This window comes from Rhipicephalus microplus, chromosome X (genome assembly GCF_043290135.1).
Source record: "Rhipicephalus microplus isolate Deutch F79 chromosome X, USDA_Rmic, whole genome shotgun sequence".
In the NCBI taxonomy this organism is placed as follows: Eukaryota; Metazoa; Arthropoda; class Arachnida; order Ixodida; family Ixodidae; genus Rhipicephalus; species Rhipicephalus microplus.
This window is the reverse complement of record NC_134710.1, coordinates 491,854,050-491,861,775: the sequence shown is the minus strand read 5'-3', so window position 1 is coordinate 491,861,775 and position 7,726 is coordinate 491,854,050. Positions and strand designations below refer to the sequence as shown.

Sequence of the window (7,726 nt, the reverse complement as noted above, 5' to 3'; positions counted from 1 at the left end):
TATAAACCCTATAAAGTTGCTGGAAGGATAGCTGCCGTGGTAGCTTAGTGGTAGAGCATCGAGCGCGTCATTCGAAGGTCGCAGGTTTGGATCCTGCCCGCGGCAAGTTACCTTTCTACCCACTTTTCTTCATATCTACATAACAATTCTGTCTAATATCTTCCCCTATACTTTCCTTGGCATTATTGTCTGTTAGATCTCTTATTATTGTGTAAAAACACAGAAAAACGAGCCCTCAAGTATACACTTGTTTCGAAATTCGTTAACGAGGGTCTGGTACTGGCACACTTAGTGTCTTTAGGTTGTATACGAGGGACTTTTGGTCAGCTGCCCACTCGTAATAGGTTGACGTGCTACGTGACGCCAAATAGGCTCATAAAACTGTGCTACACTCGCCGCCATGGCTACTGGAAGCGCTGACTGACACTCCCATGTTTAATTCACATATAAACCCCATAAAGCGGCTGGGGGGATAGCTGTCGTGGTAGCTCAGTGGTAGAGCAACGAGCGCGTCATTCGAAGGTCGCAGGTTCAGATCCTGCCCACGGCAAGTTATCTTTTCACCCACGTTTCTTCATATTTACAATACAATTCGGTCCAATATCTTCCCCTATACTTTGCTTGGCATTATTGTCTGTTAGATCTCCTTATTAGTGTATAAAAACAAAAAAATGAGCCCTTAAGTATACACTTCTTTCTTAATTCATTAACGAGGGTCTCGTGCTGGCAGACTTAGTGCCCTTATGTTGTGTACGAGGGACTATTGGTCAGCTGCCCACTCGTAATAGGTTCAAGTGCTACGTGACGCCAAATAGGCTCATAAATGTGTGCTACACTCGCCGAAATGGCTACTGGTGGCGCTGACTGACACTCCCTTGTTTAATTCACATATAAACCCTATAAAGTTGCTGGAAGGATAGCTGTCGTGGTAGCTCAGTGGTAGAGCATCGAGCGCGTCATTAGAAGGTCGCAGGTTCGGATCCTGCCCACGGCAAGCTATTTTTTCACCCACTTTCCTTCATATATAAATTACAATTCGGTCTAACATCTTCCCATCTACTTTCCTTGGGATTATTATCTGTTAGATCTTATTCTTATGGCGTAAAAACACAGAAAAATAAGCCCTTAAGTATACACTTCTTTCCTTAAATCATTAACGAGGGTATCGTACTGGCAGACTTAGTGCCTTTAGGTTGTATACGAGGGACTATTGGTCAGCTGCCCACTCGTAATAGCTTCACGTGCTACGTGACGCCAAATAGGCTCATAAAAGTGTGCTACACTCGCCGCCATGGCTACTGGTGGCGCTGACTGACACTCCCTTGTTTAATTCACATATAAACCCTATAAAGTTGCTAGAAGGATAGCTGTCGTGGTCGCTGAGTGGTAGAGCATCGAGCACGTCATTACGAAGGTCGCAGGTTTAGATCCTGATCACGGCAAGTTATCTTTTCACCCATTTTTCTTCATATTTACATTAAAATTCGGTTTAATATCTTCCCCTATACTTTCCTTGGCATTATTATCTGTTAGATTTCATTATTATTGTGTAAAAACACAGAAAAAAGAGCCCTAAAGTATACACTTCTTTCCTTAATTAATTAACGAGGGTCTCATACTGGCAGACTTAGTGCCCTTAGGTTGTATAAGAGGAACTATTGGTCAGCTGCCCACTCGTAATAGGTTCACGTGTTACGTAACGCCATATAGCTCATAAGAGTGTGCTACACTCGCCGCCATGGCTACTGGTGGCGCTAACTGACAATCCTATGTTTAATTCACATATAAAGCCCATAAAATGGCTGGGAGGATAGCTGTCGTGGTAGCTCAGTGGTGAAGCATCGACCGCGTCATTCGAAGGTCGCAGGTTTGAATCCGGGCCACGGCAAGTTATCTTTTCACACATGTTTCTTCATATTTACATTACGATTCGGTCCAATATCTTCACCTATACTTTCCTTGGCACTATTGTGTGTTAGATCTCCTTATTATTGTGTAAAAACACAGAAAAAGGAGCCCTTAAGTATACACTTCTTTCCTATTTCATTAACGAGGGTCTCGTGCTGGCAGACTTAGTGCCTTTAGGTTGTATACGAGAGACTATTGGTCAGCTGCCCACTCGTAATAGGTTCACGTGCTACGTGACGCCAAATAGGCTCACAAAAGTAGGCTACACTCGCCGCCATGGCTACTGGTGGCGCTGACTGACACTCCCATGTTTAATTCACATATAAACCCTATAAAGTTGCTGGAAGGATAGCTGCCGTGGTAGCTTAGTGGTAGAGCATCGAGCGCGTCATTCGAAGGTCGCAGGTTTGGATCCTGCCCGCGGCAAGTTACCTTTCTACCCACTTTTCTTCATATCTACATAACAATTCTGTCTAATATCTTCCCCTATACTTTCCTTGGCATTATTGTCTGTTAGATCTCTTATTATTGTGTAAAAACACAGAAAAACGAGCCCTCAAGTATACACTTGTTTCGAAATTCGTTAACGAGGGTCTGGTACTGGCACACTTAGTGTCTTTAGGTTGTATACGAGGGACTTTTGGTCAGCTGCCCACTCGTAATAGGTTGACGTGCTACGTGACGCCAAATAGGCTCATAAAACTGTGCTACACTCGCCGCCATGGCTACTGGAAGCGCTGACTGACACTCCCATGTTTAATTCACATATAAACCCCATAAAGCGGCTGGGGGGATAGCTGTCGTGGTAGCTCAGTGGTAGAGCAACGAGCGCGTCATTCGAAGGTCGCAGGTTCAGATCCTGCCCACGGCAAGTTATCTTTTCACCCACGTTTCTTCATATTTACAATACAATTCGGTCCAATATCTTCCCCTATACTTTGCTTGGCATTATTGTCTGTTAGATCTCCTTATTAGTGTATAAAAACAAAAAAATGAGCCCTTAAGTATACACTTCTTTCTTAATTCATTAACGAGGGTCTCGTGCTGGCAGACTTAGTGCCCTTATGTTGTGTACGAGGGACTATTGGTCAGCTGCCCACTCGTAATAGGTTCAAGTGCTACGTGACGCCAAATAGGCTCATAAATGTGTGCTACACTCGCCGAAATGGCTACTGGTGGCGCTGACTGACACTCCCATGTTTAATTCACATATAAACCCTATAAAGTGGCTGCAAGATTGCTGTCGAGGTAGCTTAGTGATAGAGCATCGAGCGCGTCATTCGAAGGTCGCAGGTTCGGATCCTGCCCACGGCAAGCTATCTTTTCACCCACTTTTCTTCATATATAAACTACGATTTGGTCTAACATCTTCCCATCTACTTTGCTTGGGATTATTATCTGTTAGATCTTATTTTTATGGCGTAAAAACACAGAAAAACAAGCCCTTAAGTATACACTTCTTTCCTTAAATCATTAACGAGGGTATCGTACTGGCAGACTAAGTGCCTTTAGGTTGTATACGAGGGACTATTGGTCAGCTGCCCACTCGTAATAGGTTCACGTGCTACGTGACGGTAAATAGGCTCATAAAAGTGTGCTACACTCACCGCCATGGCTACTAGTGGCGCTGACTGACACTCCCATGTTTAGTTCGCATATATACCCCATAAAGCGGCTGGGGCGATAGCTGTCGTGGTAGCTGAGTGGTAGAGCATCGAGCACGTCATTACGACGGTCGCAGGTTTAGATCCTGATCACGGCAAGTTATCTTTTCACCCATTTTTCTTCATATTTACATTACAATTCGGTCTAATATCTTCCCCTATACTTTTCTTGGCATCATTATCTGTTAGATTTCATTATTATTGTGTAAAAACACAGAAAAAAGAGCCCTAAAGTATACACTTCTTTCCTTAAATAATTAACGTGGGTCTCATACTGGCAGACTTAGTGCCTTTAGGTTGTATTAGAGGGACGATTGGTCAGCTGCCCACTCGTAATAGGTTCACGTGTTACGTGACGCCATATAGCTCATAAGAGTGTGCTACACTCGCCGCCATGGCTACTGGTGGCGCTAACTGACAATCCTATGTTTAATTCACATATAAAGCCCATAAAATGGCTGGGAGGATAGCTGTCGTGGTAGCTCAGTGGTGCAGCATCGACCGCGTCATTCGAAGGTCGCAGGTTTGAATCCGGGCCACGGCAAGTTATCTTTTCACACATGTTTCTTCATATTTACATTACAATTTGGTCCAATATCTTCACCTATACTTTCCTTGGCATTATTGTGTGTTAGATCTCCTTATTATTGTGTAAAAACACAGACAAAGGAGCCCTTAAGTATACACTTCTTTCCTATTTCATTAACGATGGTATCGTGCTTGCAGACTTAGTGCCTTTAGGTTGTATACGAGGGACCATTGGTCAGCTGCCCACTCGTAATAGGTTCACGTGCTACGTGACGCCTTATAGGCTCATAAAAGTGTGCTACACTCGCCGCCATGGCTACTGGTGGCGCTGACTGACACTCCCGTGTTTAATTGACATAAAAGCCCATAAAATGGCTGGGAGGATAGCTGTCGTGGTAGCTCAGTGGTAGAGCATCGAGCGTGTCATTCGAAGGTCGCAGGTTCGAATCCTGGCCACGGCAAGTTATCTTTTCACCCATGTTTCTTCATATTTACGTTAAAATTCGGTTTAATATCTTCCCATATACTTTCCTTGGCATTATTGTCTGTTAGATCTTATTATTATTGCGTAAAAACACGGAAAAACAAGCTCTTAAGTATACACTTCTTTCCTTAATTCATTAACGAGGGTCTCGTACTGGCAGACTTAGTGCCTTTAGGTTGTATACGAGGGACTATTGGTCAGGTGCCCACTCGTAATAGGTTCACGTGCTACGGGACGCCAATATGCTCATAAGAGTGTGCTAAACTCGCCGCCATGGCTACTAGTCGCGCTGACTGACACTCCCATGTTTAATTGGCATATAAACCCCATAAAGCGGCTGGGGATTAACTGTCGTGGTAGCTCAGTGGTAGAGTATCGAGCGCCTCATTCGAAGGTCGCAGGTTTAGAACCTGAGCACGGCAAGTTATCTTTTCATCTACTTTTCTTCATATTTACATTACCATTTGGTCTAATATATTCCCCTATACTTTCCTTGGCATTATTGTCTGTCAGATCTCATTATTCTTGTGTAAAAACACAGAAAAACGAGCCCTCAAGTATACACTTCTTTCCAAATTCATTAACGAGGGTCTGGTACTGGCACACTTAGTGCCTTTATGTTGTATACGAGGGACTTTTGGTCAGCTGCCCACTCGTAATAGGTTCACGTGCTACGTGACGCGAAATAGGTTCATAAAAGTGTGCTACACTCGCCGCCATGGCTACTGGTGGTGCTGACTTACACTACCATGTTTAACTCACATATAAACCCTATGAAGTTGCTGGAAGGATAGCTGTCGTGGTAGCTCAGTGGTAGAGCTTCGAGCGCGTCAATCGAAGGTCACAGGTTTGGATCCTGCCCCCGGCAAGTTATCTTTTCACCAACGTTTCTTCATATTTACATTACAATTCATTCTAATATTTTCCCCTATACTTTCATTGGCTATATTTTCTGTTAGATCTCAGTATTATTGTGTAAAAACACAGAAAAACGAGCACTTAAGTATACACTTCTTTCCCTAATTCATTAACGAGGGTCTCGTACTTGCAGATTTAGAGTCTTTAGGCTGTATACGTGGGACTATTGGTCAGCTGCCCACTCGTGATAGATTCACTAGCTACGTGACGCCAAATAGGCTCATAAAAGAGTGCTACACTCGCCGCCATGGCTACTGGTGGCGCTTACTGACACTCCCATGTTTAATTCACATATAAACCCTATAAAGTTGCTGGAAGGATAGCTGTCGTTGTAGCTCAGTGGTAGAGCATCGAGCGCGTCATTCGAAGGTCGCAGGTTCGGATCCTGCCCACGACAAGTTACTTTTTACCCACTTTTCTTCATACTTACATTACAATTCGTTGTAATATCTTCCTCTATACTTTCATTAGCATTATTGTCTGTTACATCTCCTTATTATTGTGTAAAAACACGGAAAAACGAGCCCTCAAGTACACACTTCTTTCCAAATTCATTACCGAGGGTTAGGTACTGGCTGACTTAGTGCCTTTAGGTTGTATACGAGGGACTTTTGATCAGCTGCCCACTCGTATTAGGTTCACGTGCTACGTGACGCCAAATAGGCTAATAAATTTGTGCTACACTCACTGCCATGGCTACTGGTGGCGCTGACTGACACTTCCATGTTTAAGTCACATATAAACCCTATAAAGTGGCTGGGGGGATAGCTGTCGTCGTAGCTCAGTGGTAGAGCATCGAGCGCGTCATTCGAAGTCGCAGGTTCGGATCCTGCCCACGGCAAGTTATCTTTTCACCCATTATTCTTCATAGTTAGATTACAATGCGGTCTAATATCTTCTCCTATACACTCCTTGGCATTATTATCTGTTAGATCATATTATAATTGCGTAAAAACACAGAAAAACAAGCCCTTAACTTCTTTCCTTCATTCATTAACGAGGGTCTCGTACTGGCAGAATTAGCGGCTTTAGGTTGTAGACGAGGGGCTATAGGTCAGCTGCCCACTCGTACTGGGTTCACGTGCTACGTGACGCCATATAGGCTCATAAGAGTGTGCTACACTCGCTGCCATGGCTACTAGTGGTGCTGACTGACACTCCCATGTTTAATTCGCATATAAACCCCATAAAGCGGCTGGGGGGATAACTGTCGTGGTAGCTCAGTGGTAGAGCATCGAGCGCGTCATTAGAATGTCGCAGGTTTAGATCCTGACCACGGAAAGTCATCTTTTCACCCACTTTTCTTCATATTTACATTACAATTCGGTCTAATATCTTCCCCTATAGTTTCCTTGGCATTATTGTCTGTTAGATCGCATTATTATTGTGTAAAAACACAAAAAACAACCCCTAAGGCAAACACTTCTTTCCTTAATTCATTAACGAGGGTCTCGTACTGGCAGACTTAGTGCCTTTAAGTTGTATACGAGGGACTATTGGTCAGCTGCCCACTCGTAATAGATTCACGTGCTACGTGACGCCAAATAGGCTCATAACATTGTGCTACACTCACCGCCATGGCTACTGGTGGCGCTGACTGATAATCCCATGTTTATTTCACATATAAACCCTATAAAGTTGCTGGAAGATTGCTGTCGTGGTAGCTCAGTGATAGAGCATCGAGCGCCTCATTCGAAGGTCGCAGGTTCGGATCCTGCCCACGGCAAGTTATCTTTTCACCCACATTTCTTCATATTTACATTACAATTTGGTCTAATATCTTCCCCTATACTTTCATTGGCATTATTATCTGTTAGATTTCATTATTATTGTGTAAAACCACAGAAAAACGAGCCCTTAAGTATACACTTCTTTCCCTAATTCATTAACGAGGGTCTCGTACTGGCAGACTGAGTGCCTTTAGGTTGTATACGAGGGACTATTGGTCAGCTGCCCACTCGTAATAGGTTCACGTTCTACGTGATGCCTGATAGGCTCATAAAAGTGTGCTACACTCGCCGCCATGGCTACTGGTGGCGCTGACTGACACTCCCATGTTTAATTGACATAAAAGCCCATAAAATGGCTGGGAGGATAGCTGTCGTGGTAGCTTAGTGGTAGAGCATCGAGCGTGTCATTCGAAGGTCGCAGGTTCGGATCCTGGCCACGGCAAGTTATCTTTTCACCCATGTTTCTTCATATTTACGTTACAATTCGGTCTAAT

General features: G+C 43.8%; 1 non-coding gene across 1 annotated transcript; it reads left to right on the top strand.

The window, feature by feature from the left end:
- The first annotated feature begins 4,489 nt into the window (after positions 1–4,489).
- TRNAT-UGU (transfer RNA threonine (anticodon UGU)) lies at positions 4,490–4,561 on the top strand. The gene has a single exon. It is a non-coding gene; the product is annotated as a tRNA-Thr (tRNA).
- The last annotated feature ends 3,165 nt before the right edge of the window (positions 4,562–7,726 follow it).